We start from the raw sequence: 17,063 nt of genomic DNA, 5'->3' as shown, positions 1-17,063 counted from the left end.
CCACAGTGCAGCATTGTGGGGGTTTTAGATTGAATGACTCTCTGCTATAATTATGACTTTGAAATTTTTCATGAGAATAAATGAGGAATGGAGGCAATTTGTGGGTTTATCCAAAGCCCCCTTGATGTTGAGTGTTGCCATTGATCAAAGATAGCCTCTTTTAGATTGTGATTTCTCTCTAAATAAGATACTTTGTATATTTAATGACAAGTCCCTTCCCTATAATTTTGCTCCTCAGAAAAGAAAAGCCTAGACAGACTGTATTTCCAGTCACAGAACATAAAACTTAATCTAATGGGTGTTTTGTTTTGTTTTGAGACAGAGGCTCACTCTGTCACCTAGGCTGGAGTGCAGTGGCTCGATCTCAGCTCACTGCAGCCTCCACCTCCCGGATTCAAGCAATTTCCTGCCTCCGCCTCTTGAGTAGCTGGGATTACAGGAGCCCTCCACCAGGCCCAGTTAATTTTTGTATTTTTAGTGGAGACGAGGTTTCCCCATATTGGTCAGGCTGGTCTCAAACTTCTGACCTCAAGTGATCCGCTCGCCTCAGCCTCTCAAAAGTGCTGGGATTACAGGCATGAGGCGCCGCAGTTGGCCTAGTGTTTTCTTAACTGTGAAATTCCCATTCATTTCTTGAATGAGGCTACATCTTATGGACAGAGCAAAGTTATTGTCCTACAGATTCTTAAAACTATAATTATGGCTATTGCATGAAATTTAAATAGATTGTATTATGTCTGCAAATCTCTGGGCTTTTATTTTTCTGGAAAATATAGGAGCTTTAATCAAAACATAATAGTTCTTTTTGTAATTCCATGTTAATAAAAACAAATACTAGCAATTGCTTGAATTTTAATGAATATTTAAAAGTTCAAGAGCCACGGAAATCACTTCCAGAGATAAGAGTTCCCTTTCTAAATAGAACACATTTTTTAAAAATAAGTTATGTTTGCTACTAAAACATTTACACTGTTAGACTATTATGTGCATGTTGCCAAGACTCTTAAGTAACTTGGATATCAACTGTGAAGGGCCTACCTCTAAAAAGTAACAGGTCATACAAATACAAATGTAACTGTAAAAATTCCACTGGATTCTTGCATATTTGCAAGATTAGATTATTCAAAAGAAATTTCAGTGCTAAAATTAACCAGCAACGTAAGTTCTATGGGCTTTGAAAATTGTTCTCATCTTTTTAAAGTTGATGCATTTTCAATCCTGCTTACACAGGCTGTTCATTTGGATAAGGAAATAAAATGTCTAAGGTGAACTTGGCATTATGTGGAGATGTTGGACCGTTATAGAGCAATACAAATTCCTATGCTGTCATTCTGTTTTCTGCAAATGCAAACGTGCTTATATGGTCAACAGTGTAAAAATAGGGTAGTTGGCTGCATATTTAGGGTATTACCTAAGCATTTGTTCTCTAACGTTGCTCTACTATAATGATTTTTTTCTTGCATCTTTTCACATTAATGATGTTCTTTATATAGCTTTCATGCGATTATTTAATTAGTTTTTTAAATTAATAAAGTGAATTTAAGAAATATTGAAATAAACATCTAAGTAATTGCCATTTTAAACCCTTGTTTCTTACTGTGGGAGAGGGGGAAATACAGCACTCATTTCTTGTTTTTAATTTGCAAAAGTAAGTGAAAATCTATGTAAAATCAAACCAAAAGAGTTGGACTGAGTGTGTATTGTCTTGAGATTAAGTGACAAATAGTAAAGTGTTACTGAGTAAGCCCATGTATTTTTTTTTTGTGAGTTGAAAATCTTTGAAATATGTGATAACCGAATGTCAAAAGTTCCTAAACTCTAACAGTGCAGGTTGTTCACTGTAACGAGGTAACTCATATTTGCTGGTTACATAAACTACAAGTACTGCTCTCACAATATGGGACTTTGAACTGTGATGTAGTTCAACAGTTGCTGGCATCCTCTCAGCTGATACGCTGCGAATATTTTGGGTTAGACTTGCAGCCAGATGCAGTTTTGCAACCCAAGAAAAAAGTTGAACCTGTCATCAAAAACTGCTCCCAAGATGAACTCTGGAAAAAAATCAGCTAAGCTCCCTTGGCGATCTTCAGGAACACTAGTAATGACTGTAATTACTCCGTGATCTTTGATGACCATTACACATAACAGCACTCTAGCACCTTTTCTTACTGGCATGGACTGCCACTTCATGGATGAGAGCTTCATTGCTTTGGGTAGGGATTTAAGGTAGTCAAGGGGAAAATACGCAGTTTTATTACAGCTCTTAACATCAGGCAACTTTCAACTTTAAAACCCTTCGTGAAAAATCTGGTTATAGCACTATAGCTCTGATTTTAGGATGGTTAAATGTTATATTCATTGTTGGCCTACCTTATCAAACTGTGCCATTAATCCTCTCACAGACATAGGTAAAGAAGAGAGCAACCAGTGGATTCAGGGGACAATTGTCTATCTCCAAATAATAGGCTTTTATTTCTTCCAGCTAACTTTTTCAGTGATTCTAGCAGATGCCATCTAATACATCCTTGATCTTGTTTCTTTCTTCAGAGATCTCGCCATGGCAGCAACTTGTTAAGTAAGTGTAATCGCATATGCACAAAAGACTTAACTAGGTTTACATTTAGCAGTCAATTGGTTAGATTAGATTTCATAGTAAATGAATAGGAATAGAAAGAATAGGAAGTGTTTTTATTTTCCAGTAGTAATTCCGTGGATTCCATTTGACCCAGTTTACTATCAGTTCAGTTCAGGTAGATTTGGTTCAACTTTTGGTGGTTTTTGGCTCTAGGATATTCTTGACTTTAATATCCTAGAACTTACTGAGTCTTCCCTTCAATAAATACACTTCTCACATACCTCTAATCCTATGCTTCCTTGAAACAATAATGCTAGCTGAGTTGTTTACTAAGGATTATTATAAGGGCCTGAAGGTGTGGGAGTGGAGATTAATTAAAACCTTTATGTTCTCCAATATAAGGGAAAAGCAGATTGGTACTACTTCTGATTAGGCAGAAAACACCAGGATTCCTTAAGTGATCCTTGAAATGGTTATTGTTTTCTGCCTTGTCACATTTGCCACTGTGCCCTTTAAAACGATGTGGAAACCTCAGGTTTGTGGACAGCACAGGTGGAATGACATCTTGTGCTTCCTGAGGCTCCCCTCTACCAGGCACATTAGCTTAGTGCTTCAGATGTCAGCCCAAGTCCTTGTTACCTCCTTTTCCTGCTGCCCAGGGAAGAGTGTGTGTGCTGGAGCTGGAGCGCTTGCACTCTTCAGGTGACTATTCTCACCTCCATTTCCTCCACATGCATTAGGTGAAACTGAGGTCTAAGCCTCCTGCAAGGTCTACATTTTAAGGACTCACACATCAGGCTCTCAGAAATGTACACAGGTATTAGTTCTGTCTGTTCTAAAGGAAATGTGGGTATCTCTCAGGCCAGGACTTAGTGACTAGTTTTCGCTAGACAGCAAGTTAATACCTAGATCTCATTTAAAAAACAAAACAAAACAAAACAAAACAAAAAAACAGGATTAAAGGGAACTGATCAGGTTTGCTGAGTTTTTTAGCCTAATTCCAAAGCATGGAAGAGTGCTCTAGGTAGGAAAGAAAGCTTTTTCTTACGATTTGTAGCTACCTACTGTGCCTGACTTGGTGCCTGTGTGAGGATTAAGCCCTTAGTCTGCTCTTGCAATTATTCAAATGACAAGTTAAATTTGCTTTTGTAATAACAATAAAAGTTGTCATCTTCCCTTTTGAAGGATTTGTCGTTTGTAATTACCTGTGTTGTAACAAGCAAAAGCCATGCCCTTTTTTATACAATCCTTTTATTTTTGTATCAGGTACTGGAACCATCTACCAACAGGTTTGTTGGATGGATCTAATAAGCTCTGTCACATAAGGGATTCACAAACGTCATCTGCTTGCATATGGCATGCAAGTCTTTTGTATAATGTATACGACAACCTTAGGAAACAAAAATAAGAACCCTATAGGAAGTTAGGGATGCTGAATAATAAATAACTAGATCACAGTTATGTGGTTTTATGTGAACAGTAGAGTTGGGGGAAACGTCAATTATTGTCAGAACCATGAACCTCTACATTCAGGATTTTTAATAAAGATCAAGAGACCAAATAGTGCTTGCCCTTTTCATTCAATGTGCAAGGGCAAGAAGAAGTTAATGATAAAGGTAACATACACAGTGGCTACTTGAATGACAGCAGTTCATTCCTGTGTACTAAGTTCCTGTTTGAACTGTCTTTAGGTGAATCGCTTTGAGGTTTTGGCAGTCAGCCTCTAGGTATTTGGCATTAAACCAATCATAGCTTAAAACTTGGGACCAAGCTTGCTACTAAAGTAGGGGTTCAGGCCAGGCACGGTGACTCATGCCTGTAATCCCAGCACTTTGGGAGGCTGAGGCGGGCAGATCACTTGAGGTCAGGAGTTCCAGACCAGCCTGGCCAACGTGGTGAAACCCAGTCTCTGCTAAAAAACACAAAAATTAGCTGGGCGTGGAGGCGTGTGCCTGTAATCCCAGCACTTTTTGGGAGGCCGAGGCGGGTGGATCACGATGTCAGGAGATCGAGACCATCCTGGCTAACACAGTGAAACCCCGTCTCTACTAAAAATACAAAAAATTAGCCGGGCGTGGCCTGTAGTCCCAGCTAGTCGGGAGGCTGAGGCAGGACAATGGCGTGAACCTGGGAGGCGGAGCCTGCAGTGAGCCGAGATTGCGCCACAGCACTCCAGCCTGGGCGACAGAGTGAGACTCCGTCTCAAAAAAAAAAAAAAAGAGATCGAGACCATCCTGGCCAATATAGTGAAACCCCATCTCTACTAAAAATACAAAAATTAGCTGAGTGTGGTGGCGTGCGCCTGTAATCCCAGCTACTTGGGAGGCTGAGGCAGGAGAATCACTTGAACCCGGGAGGCAGAGGTTGCAGTGAGCTGAGATCATGCCACTGCACTCTAGCCTGTTAACAGTCTTTAAAAAAAAAATGAAATTTGCTAGATGCAGTGGCACAAACCTGTAGTCCCAGCTACTCCTGAGTTGGCAAGATCACCTGAGCCTAGGAGTTGGAGGCTGCAGTGGGTTATGGTTACACATGTGAATTGCCACTGCACTCTAGCCTGGGCAACATAGTGAGATGCTGTCTTTTTTTTTTTTAAGTGAAATTCTTGTTACTGTCAATCTTTCCTTCAAATTGTTTCTGAAGGCTTTGTGCACCCACATTACTTGCAAGAAATATTTTCGTATGTTTTCTGCTAGGAATAAGAGACTGCCTATAACAAGTAAAATTCCTTTAGCTGATGAGTGTACTTTTTGAATTATTTGGAATATGATCCTTCTGTTAAATATTAGGCCAGGCCAGGCACAGTGGCTCACGCCTGTAATCCTGGCACTTTGGGAGGCCAAGGTGGGTGGATCACCTGAGGTCAGGAGTTCAAGACCAGCCTGGCCAACAGGGTGAAACCCCGTCTCTACTAAAAATACTAAAATAAGCCAGGCATGGTAGTGCAAGCCTGTAATCCCAGCTACTTGGGAGGTTGAAGCAAGAGAATCGTTTGAACCCGGGAGGTGGAGGTTGCAGTGAGCCAAGATGGCACCACTGCACTCCAGCCTGCGCAATGGCAGTGAGACTCCATCTCAAAAAAAAAAAAAAAAAAAAAAAAAAAAGGCAAAAAATTTCCTCTATCTGCAATGAGTCACATTTAATGTTTGTTAGCTGCACATTTTCTTAACATCCCATTGCCCACATATGATCCCTTAACATTTGCCTTCAGTGGAAATGATGATCATCAAACAGTAATATTAGTTTACATGTTTAAAGCATTTTCACTAAAAGTTCTGTTCTCTGGTTTGAGCTTAGTCAGGAGTCAAGCTACTGGTGATAACTCAACTGGTAAAAATAATTCAGAGGGCATAATGGAAAAAAAACCATATTTAACTTGTTTTGTATCTTGTATATTTAGTTTGAAATTTTTAATGAGGATTTCATCCCACTTAACTGGGCACAGTACTCCCAAAGGACTTTGTATTTGCTTATCAACTACACAAGTTCCACATTTCCAAATACAAGAAAATAATTTGAACGTTTCCACATGGAGATAAATAGGTGATGGATATCCCAATTACCCTGATTTGATTGGTACACATTATATGAATGTGTCAATTGTCACATGTACCCTGAAAATCTGTACCTCTATGATGAATTTTTTAAAACTACAGAAGTTACTTAAAAGCAGTCGGTATCACTATCTTTGTTAATTCCCTGGCAAATACATCAGGTTTTAGGATAAAAAATAAATCTTCAAGATTTAGATTCTTAGGAGTAATTATGATTTGTAAAGAAGTTCCGGAAGACAGATGTTGTATGACAAAGGAGAGGATTTTTTATTAAGGTAAAATTTGCATACAGTAAGAAGTACAGATCTTAAGTTTACAATGAGTTTGTCAAGTGTATACAACTGTGTAAACACCCCATCAACATGCAGAACACATCACCCCAGAAAGCTCTCCTGCTACTTTCCAACCAATCCCCTCTTGCCAAGGCATTCACTGTTTTGCCATCTATTATAACAGTTTTGTCTGTTTTTGAACTCTGCATAAATGGAATCACATAGCTTGAACTCAACTTTGTCATCTTGGGCACATTACGTTTCAGAGATTATGTTGTGTGTATCAGCAGCTCATTTTTTTTTTTTTGCTAATACTCCATTTTATGAATATTCTCTAATTCAAATGATCTATCCTTGAAGGGAGATTTGATTTTGCTTTCCAATTAGCATTCTTTGACAGGTTAGTTGCAAATGCAAATACCTTTCTTCTGAATTTCTCTAATGCAAGGAAGTAAAACCAGAGAGAAAAGTCTCACCTCTTCTTCATCTACTTTTATAAAACTTAACAAGGATAAACAGATAATGTAGTGATCCTAATAGGTAGTGAAATAACATGAGCTCCCTTATCTCCCTTTCCAGTCTTAAAGAGGGTCTTCCCTGTATTGCCTGTGAGGTACCATTTCTTTCCTTTCCTTTCCAGTCTCGCTCTGTCGCCTAGGCTGGAGTGCAGTGGTGGGATCTTGGCTCAATGCAACCTCCACCTCCCAGGTTCAAACAATTCTCTTGCCTCAGCCTCCCGAGTAGCTGGGATGACAGGCATGTGCCACCATGCCCGGCTAATTTTTGTATTTTTTTTAGTAGAGACAGGGTTTTGCCATGTTGGCTAGGCTGGTCTCTAACTCCTGACCTCAGGTGATCCACCGGCCTTGGCCTCAAAAGTGCTGGGATTACAGGCATGAGCCACTGCACCTGGCCTGAGGTGCCATTTCTAAATGATGTGCCAATTCTAAAACTGGATTGTCCCTGTGACTTCCATGTTGCTAGGGCTAACTTGCAGAACTAACCTGACTTGCACCTCTACTAAATAACTGTTTTAAACTTCAGGGCTAAGTCCTTTTCTTTTTCTTTTTTGGTAGATTTATTCAATTCTGTGCATGAATAACTCCTCTAAGTCCTTTTCTTTTTCTTTTTTGGTAGATTTATTCAATTCTGTGCATGAATAACTCCTCTAAGTCCTTTTCTTTTTCTTTTTTGGTAGATTTATTCAATTCTGTGCATGAATAACTCCTCTAAGTCCTTTTCTTTTTCTTTTTTGGTAGATTTATTCAATTCTGTGCATGAATAACTCCTCTAAGTCCTTTTCTTTTTCTTTTTTGGTAGATTTATTCAATTCTGTGCATGAATAACTCCTCTAAGTCCTTTTATAGATCCCTGATTGATGACGTAGCATAATACTTTATAGCATAGTAGCTATTTAAAACTTTCCTGCCAGGCACGGTGGCTCACCCCTGTAATCACAGCACTTTGGGAGGCCGAGGCAGGTGGATCGCCTGAGGTCGGGAGTTCTAGACCAGCCTGGTGAGCAAAGTGAAACTCCGTCTCTACTAAAAATACAAAAATTAGCCAGGCATGGTGGCACATGCCTGTAATCCCAGCTACTCGGAGGCTGAGGTAGGAGAATTGCTTGACTCCAGGAGGCAGAGGTTGCAGTGAGCCGAGATCGCGCCACTGCACTCCAGCCTGGGCAACAGAGAGAGGCTCCATCTCAAAAAAAAAAAAAAAAAAAAAACTTTCCTAGTTTGAACAAAGATGCACTTTGAGTTGTCATAACATTTACCAGTTATATACTGGTACTGGTTAAAAGAACACAGTCCTGCAAGTTGTCAGCTGGTTCGCGTCAATGATAAAAAGAGACTAATGGTATCCCTTTCAGCAAAGGGAAGGAGAAGAGAACTAACCTTGTGCTATTTAACTTATTTTTTTTAAATGTAGAAATCACTTCTAAGAGTGGCCTTAATATTCCATTCCTGGCCGGGCGCGGTGGCTCACGCCTGTAATCCCAGCACTTTGGGAGGCCGAGGTGGGTGGATCACGAGGTGAGGAGATCGAGACCATCCTGGCTAACACGGTGAAACCCCGTCTCTACTAAATATACGAAAAAAAAAAAAAATTAGCCGAGCATAGTGGCGGGCACCTGTATTCCCAGCTACTTGGGAGGTTGAGGCAGGAGAATGGCGTGAACCCAGCAGGCAGAGCTTGCAGTGAGCCGAGACTGCGCCACTGCGCTCCAGCCTGGGCGACAGAGTGAGACTCCGTCTCAAAAAAAAAAAAAAAAAAAAATGCTGTTTGTTAATCATGTATTAAGTGGGGTTGGTGTACACTATGATACCTAGCAGCAAAATGGTGTACTTGTGATACCCACATAGATTGTATGAGGACAAAGAGTTAAAAATAAACAGCAAACCTAAGTTAATAAAGTTAGGTTTTCTACAGAAAACCTCTTTACATTTCTTTCTCTGGCAATATCATTGTTCTCTTGTTTCTCTTCCCCAGCCTTCCACCCCCTCGCCCCCAAATCAGAATCAAATATCAGTTTCTTTACTGATTGGCTATTTCTTCCCTGCTTGAATGCAGTTAAGCTCTTTTGGCCCCTAAGATGCACAATTTCATTTTCCAATCCATTTAATAATGATTGTATTATTTTCTTTTCTTTTTTTTTTTTTTTTTTTGAGACGGAGTCTCGCTCTGTCGCCCAGGCTGGAGTGCAGTGGCGCGATCTCGGCTCACTGCAAGCTCCGCCTCCCGGGTTCACGCCATTCTCCTGCCTCAGCCTCCCGAGTAGCTGGGACTACAGGCGCCCGCTACCACGCCCGGCTAATTTTTTGTATTTTTAGTAGAGACGGGGTTTCACCGTGTTAGCCAGGATGGTCTCGATCTCCTGACCTCGTGATCCGCCCACCTCGGCCTCCCAAAGTGCTGGGATTACAGGCGTGAGCCACCGCGCCCGGCCGATTGTGTTATTTTCAGCAAAGGGAAGAAGAGAACTAACCTTGTGCTATCATGAACATGACAGACACTGTGAAGATAGATTCTCTTAAATCCGAGGGAACCAGCTTCATTTAACAGATGAAGACATTGAGGCTTGGGAGATTAAGCCACCTTGCCCAAGGCTAAACAATTAGTAAATCATGGAGTTGGGATTCAGACTGATCTTTCTGACCCAAAACACCATGTCCTTTGTACCTTCCTTAAAATGTCACATTCTACATTTGGGCAATACTGTTTTACCTTTGATTCAATTATGTTTAGGTTAATATTACTTAGCAGATTTCAGTCCCAAGAATATGCTGAGTATTAAATTGCTTTCAGATAATCCAGACATCACCAATTGACTATGTGGCATTTCTTTTGTTAGTTTACCATGTGTTACCACTGATTTAATAGTGCTATATAAAAAACGATGTCTAATAGTTTTCTAAGGTTACTAGTTGATTGTAATAATATTTATTTTGAACTACAATATGAGTTCCATTATTAAGTGTGAAGTTTCTTAAACTTTATGTTTACCATTCAGCAACATATTCGAATGTTCTTTACAATTAGTTGATTTACCAAATCCCTAATAAAATTAACTTTATGTACCTCCAAAAAAGATTTTCAAGAAGTTTGAAGAGAGATATCTCAGTACTTTCCAAGAGAAACAACTTAATAGTATTCATGGTATCAGTGAGACCTGGGTACTCGAATGTTGAAATTAATTACATTGGTTTTTGTAGAAATGAGGTTTCACTATGTTATCCAGACTAGTCTAGAACTCCTGGCCTCAAGCAATCCTCCTTCCTCAGCCTCCCAAAGTGCTGGGATTACAGGTGTGAGCCACCACGCCTGGCCTATTTATTTATTTTTTAATTTTTTCACCCTGTCTTGTGGTGCTGACAATATGGTCTTTTATCATTATGTATTCTTCTCACCTTCAATATTTAACAGTGTTAACACATCTTCAGATATCTCCACTCCCTCATGGCTTCTGTAACTTGGCACCCTCTTGGTTTTCATTCTTTTTTTTTTTTTTTTTTTTTTTTTGAGATGGAGTCTCGATCTGTCGCCCAGGCTGGAGTGGGAGTGCAGTGGCGCAATCTCAGCTCACTGCAACCTCCGCCTCCCGTGTTCAAGCGATTCTCCTGCCTCAGCCTCCTGAGTAGCTGGGACTACAGGCGCGTGCCACCATCCCCAGCTAATTTTTTGTATTTTTAGTAGAGACAGGGTTTCGTCGTGTTAGCCAGGATGATCTCAATCTCCTGACCTCGTGATCTGCCCACCTTGGCCTCCCAGAGTGCTGGGATTACAGGCATGAGCCACTGCGCCCAGCCTTCATTCTTTCTTTCTTTTTTTTTTTTTGAGACAAAGTCTTGCTCTGTTGCCTAGGCTGGAGTGCAGTGGCACAATCATGGCTCACTGTAGCGTCAACCCCCTGGGCTCAAGCAATCCTCCCATTTCAGCATCACGAGTATTTGGGACACAGGCATATGCCACCGTACCCATCTAATTTTTCTATTTTTTGTAGAGACAGGATCTCATTATGTTGCCCAGGGCAGTCTTGAACTCCTGAGCTCAAGCAATCTGGCTGCATCAGCCTCCTAAATTGGTTTTCTTTTACATCTTCAACTATTTCTCTGTTTCCTCCTTGTTTGTTATTGAAGGTTTCTTTACAACTCTATTCTTCGTCTAGACTTTTTTTTTGCAGTCTCACCTATTTACAAAGCTTTAATCATCACCTCCATGAAAATGACTTCTAATTTCCTTCTTTTTAGTTCAGGAATATTCTCTTCCACATTCCAGATCCATTTAGATGTACCATTGGAACTTCAAACTCAAAATACAGTCATGGGTTGCTTAATGAGGATACATCCTTAGACATGTGTCTTTGGATGACTTTATAGTTGTGGGAATATCGGTGTACTCACACAAACCTAAATGGTATGGCTTGCTACACACCTATGCTATGTGATACAGCCTATTGCTCCTGGGCTACAAACCTGTACAGCATATTACTGTACTAAATACTGTAGGCAACTGTATCTAAAATACACAGCAAAAATACAGTATAAAACATTAAAAATGGCACACCTGTATAGGGCACTTATCATGAAAGGCGCTTGCAAGACTGGAAGTTGCTCTGGGTGAATAAGTGAGTGAATGCGAAGGCCTAGGACATTACTGTACACCACTGTAGACTTACAAACACTGTACACTTAGGTACACTAGATTTATTTTTCTTTTTTTTTTGAGACAGGGGTCTCACTATATTGTCTAGACTGAACTTGAACTCCCAGGCTCAAGCGATCCTCCTGCCTCGGCCTCCTGAGTAGTTACGACAACAGGCACACACCACTGAGCCTGGCTTTAAAAATTTTTTCTTTCTTCAATAATAAATTAACCTTGGCTTACTGTAACATTTTTACTTTATAAACTTACATTTTTAACTTTGTGACTCTTTTGTAGTTAACACTTTGCTTAAAACACAAACACTTTGTACAGCTGCACAAAAATATTTTTCTTTATATCCTTACTCTGTAAGCTTTTCTCTATTTTTGAAATTTTTAATTTTTTTCTTCCTTTTTTTTTTTTATTGAGACGGAGTCTCACTCTATCGCCCAGGCTGGAGTGCAGTGGCGCAATCTCTGCTCACTGCAACCTCCACCTCCCGGGTTCAAGCTATTCTCCTGCTTCAGCCTCCCAAGTAGCTGGGACTACAGGTGCATGCCACTGCACCTGGCTAATTTTTTTTTTTTTTTTTTAGTAGAGACGGGGTTTCACCATATTAGCCAGGATGGTCTCAATCTCCTGACCTCGTGATCCACCCGCCTCAGCCTCCCAAAGTGCTGGGATTACAGGCATGAGCCACCATGCCCGGCCTTTTTTTCGTTTTTAAACTTTTTTTTTTTTAGATGGAATCTCGCTCTGTCACCCAGGCTGGAGTGCAATGGGGTGATCTCGGCTTGCTGCAACCTCCGCCTCCCGGGTTCAAGCTATTCTCCTGCCTCAGCCTCCCCAGTAGCTGGGATTACAGGCACCTGCCACCACTCCCGGCTAAGTTTTGTATTTTTAGTAGAGATGGGGTTTCATCATGTTGGCCAGACTGGTCTCGGAACTCCTGACCTTAGGTGATCTGCCCGCCTCAGCCTCCCAAAGTGCTGGGATTACAGGTGTGAGCCACCGTACCTGGCCCTTTTAAAGCATTTTTATTAAAAATGAAAGGCTGGGCGCAGTAGTCCACGCCTGTAATCCCAGCACTTTGAGAGGCGGAGGTGGGCAGATCACGAGGTCAGGAGATTGAGACCATCCCGGCTAACACAGTGAAACCCTGTCTCCACTAAAAATACAAAAATTAGCCAGGCGTGGTGGCATGTGCCTGTAATCCCAGCTACGCAGGAGGCTGAAGCAGGAGAATCGCTTGAACCCGGGAGGTGGAGGTTGCCGTGAGCCAAGATCGCTCCATTACACTCCAGCCTGGGCCACAGAGCAAGACTCTGTCTCAAAAAAAAAAAAAAAAAAAAAAAGTAAACACAGGCTGGGCACAGTGGCTCACACCTGTAATCCCAGCACTTTGGGAGGTCGAGGCGGTAGGATGGCTTGAGCCCAGGAGTTTGAGACCAGCCTGGGCAACAGAGCGAGAACTTGTCTCTACTAAAAAAGAAAGAAAAGAAAGAAAGAAGGCGGGCGGTGGGGCGGGGGGGGGGGGGGGGGGCGGGGAGAGAGAGAGAAAGCAAGCTAAAATAAAATAAAATAAAATAAAATAAAATAAAAAGAAGACAGAAACACACACCTAGGCCTATGACTACACAGAGTCAGGATCATCAATATCAACTGTCTTCTACTTCCACATCTTATCTGTCCCATTAGAAGGTGTTCAAGGACACTGACACATGGAGTTGTCATCTCCTATGGTAACAATGCCTTCTTCTGGAATATCTCCTGAAGGACCTCTCTGAGGCTGTTTTACAGTTAACTTTTTTTTTATAAGTAGAAGGGATACACTCTAAAATAACTATAAAAAGTACAGTATAGGCCGGGTGTGGTGGCTCACGCCTGTAATCCCAGCACCTCGGGAGTCTGAGGCAGGCAGATCACCTGAGGCCAGGAGTTCAAGACCAGCCTGGCCAACATGGCAAAACTCCATCTCTATTAAAAATACAAAAATTAGCCGGGTATGGCAGCAGACGCCTGTAATCCCAGCTACTCGGGAGGCTGAGGCAGGAGAATCGCTTGAGCCCAGGAGGTGGAAGTTGCAGTGAGCTGAGATTGTGCCACTGCACTCCACCTTGGGTGACAGAGTGAGACTCTGTCTCAAAAAAAAAAAAAAAAAAAGTACAGTATAGCAGGGCATGGTGGCTCACCCCTGTAATCTCATGCCCAACACTTCAGGAGGATAAGTCAGGAGGACCACTTGAGCTCAGGAGTTCAAGAACAGCCTGGGCAATGTAGTAAGATCCCATCCCTAAAAAAAAAAAAATACAGTATAGTACATACATAAACCAGTAACATAGTTGTTTATTATTATCAAGTAATTATGTACTGTACATAATTATATTTGCCATACTTGGGGGCAGTGCAGGTTTGTTTATACCAGCATCACCACAAACATGTGAGGAATGCTCTGACATTATGATGGCTATGACATCACTAGGTGACAGGAATTTTTCAGCTCCATTATGATCTTATATGACCATGTATGTAGGTCTGTTGTTGAAAGAAACATCATTATGTGGTACAGGACTCTATTGAAAAGGAATCTTACGTTTTCCCTCTAAATCTGCTGCTCCTCCTTTCTTCCCCAGTTCTATTAATACCACCCATTTGCCCAGCTTTTCAGGCTCTTAGAATTAGGGAGTAATCTACATTTCTCTCCTTCTATGTCCAAGCTCAGGTCAAGCAGTATAAGTACCCTGTCCTCACTATCACCCTACCATCAGATCTTGATACCACAATAGTTTCCTATGTTCATCCCCTTAAGCCCTGTCTCAGGCCATTCTAATGCATTATTCATTCTAAAGAAATACTATTTATGTCACTTATAATAAATAAATAAGGAAAAATAGTGAAGATACCATTTGTAGTTTTCCTACCATTAACTGGCTCTCTCCTACCCTCTCAAAGCTTATCCTCAAATGGGGGAGAGCCAATTATAGTAGGAAAACTATAAATATTTTGGGGTAAAAGGACAGGATTATCTAAGCTACAATTCTCCAGAAGTAATCTGAAGCAGAAATTAGAAGGATGAGTTAATATATGTGGGGATGGGATATGGAGGTACAAGGTGATAGTGTTCCAGGAAGAAGTGACAGTACATTGGAAGGTATGAAGAAAAGTAGAACCTGCAGAGTTGAAACTAGGACTTAAAGATTGAAGGGTTGAGTGGCAGGGTATGAAGTTAGAGAGATAAAAAGAAAGGGACCAGATGAAGAGTGCCTACCATGTTGAGAGTGACCATGTTACTTATCTTTTAAAAATTTTTACTTATTTTTTTTTTAGACAGGGTCTCACTCTGTCACCCAAGCTGGAGTACAGTAGCACAAGCATAGCTAACTGCAGCTTTGAACTCCTAAGCTCAAGAAATCCCACCTCGGCCTCCCAAAGTGCTAGGATTACAAGCATGAGTCACCATGCCCAGTCCATATGATTTACCTTTCAAACTGCAACACTATTTTCTTGGACAAATACTAAACTACACAGGATGCCAGACAAGAGATGCAAACTGTGATACATACAAGGCAAATTAAGGAATATGCCTCATCCTAATGACAAGAATCCAATGAAGGTGATGCAGCACAGTTTGATATGATCAGATTTCAATTTTAAAAAGATTACGCCATCCGACGGGTAGAGAATGGACTGTAAAATGCAAAATTAGGCTGGAAGTGATGGCTCACACCTGTAATCCCAACACTCTGGGAGGCCTAGGTGGGAGGATCACTTGAGCCCAGGAGTTCGAGATCAGCCTGGGTAACATAGGGAGAACCCCATCTCTACAAAAAAGTTAAAAAATTAGGCGGACATGGTGGCACACACCTGTAATTTCAGCTACTTGGGAGTCTGAGGTGGGAGGATCACTTGAGTCCGGGAGGTTGAGGCTGCAGTGAGCTGTGATCACCCCACCACACTCCAGCCTGCGTGACAGAGTGAGACCTTGTCCCAAAACTAAAATAAATAAAAATAAAAGATGCAAAAGTAGAGGTGGGAAGACAAGTTAAGAGGTTGTTGCAGTAATCTAGGCAAAAAACAAAAAACAAATACATGATAATGTCCTCTACCACAACGTGGCAGGAATAAAAAGAATTGGATACATGCAAGAGACATTTAAAAAGAATAAACAAGGGCTCGGTGCAGTGGCTCATGCCTGTAATCCCAGCACTTTGGAGGGCAGAGGCAGGAGAATCACTTGAGGTCAGGAGTTCAAGACCAGCCTGGCCAACACGGTGAAACCCCATCACTACTAAAAATACAAAAATTAGCGGAGCATGGTGGCACACGCTTGTAATCCCAGTTACTTGGGAGGCTGAGGCAGGAGAATCGCTTGAACCCATGAGGTGGAGGCTGCAGTGAGATGAGATTGCGCCAGTGCACTCCAGCCTGGGCTACAGAGTGAGACTCCATCTCAAAAAAAAAAAAAAAAAAAAAAGGAACAAGCAAGACTTTGTTATTGACTATGTTTCGGGGATGAGAAGGAAAGAGTTAAGAATAACTCTCATATTTGGCTTGGTGATACCAATGATGGAAACAGAAAACACAAGAGGGGCCGGGAGCGGTGGCTCATGCCTGTAATCCCAGCACTTTGGGAGCCGGAGGTGGGTGGATCACTTGAGGTCAGGGGCTCGAGCCCAGCCTGGCCAACATGGTGAAACCCCGTCTCTACTAAAAATACAAAAATTTGCCGGGCACCGTGGCGTGTGCCTGTAATCCCAGCTACTCGGGAGGTTGAGGCATGAGAATCGCTTGAACTTGGGAGGGAGAGGTTGCAGTGAGCCGAGACTGTGCCACTGCACTACACTCCAGCCTGAGCGACAGAGCAAGACTCCATCTCAAAACACACACACACACACACACACACACACACACACACACACACACAAAAGAAGAGAAGCAGGTTTGAGAAGATGATGATTCACGATGGGACTTGCCGAGGATAAGGTCCTAATAGGACTTTTCCAAGACAGGTGAATATGTCTATGAGTCTGAAGACAGGAGGTATACTAATCTGTACTAGTTATCTACTGATGGATAACAAATTACCCCAATTTAGTGCCTTAAAAGAACACACATTTATGATATTACAGTTTTTATGGGTCAGGAATCTGGGAGCAACCTAGCTGAGTGGTTCTGGCTCAGGGCCTCTTGAGTTTGCAATCATCTCAAGGTTGGACCCGGGGAGGATCCACTTCCAACCTCACTTGTGTGGCTGCCCGAGTGTCCTCACAACATGGCAGCTGGCTTCCCTCTCTCCAGGGCTGCCTTACAAGTAATGAGGGAGGGAGTAAATGAGAGAGGGAAACAGGGAGAGAAAGAACATCAAAGATGAAACTACGGTCTTTTTTTTTTTTTGAGACGGAGTCTCGCTCTGTCACCCAGGCTAGAGTACTGTGGTGAGATCTCGGCTCACTGCAAGCTCTGTCTCCCGCGTTCACGCCATTCTCCTGCCTCGGCCTCCCGAGTAGCTGGGACTAC

The sequence above is a fragment of the Pan paniscus genome, chromosome 18, assembly GCF_029289425.2.
Source record: "Pan paniscus chromosome 18, NHGRI_mPanPan1-v2.0_pri, whole genome shotgun sequence".
In the NCBI taxonomy this organism is placed as follows: domain Eukaryota; kingdom Metazoa; phylum Chordata; class Mammalia; order Primates; family Hominidae; genus Pan; species Pan paniscus.
The sequence above is the reverse complement of the archived record's forward strand: the minus strand, read 5'-3'. Positions refer to the sequence as shown.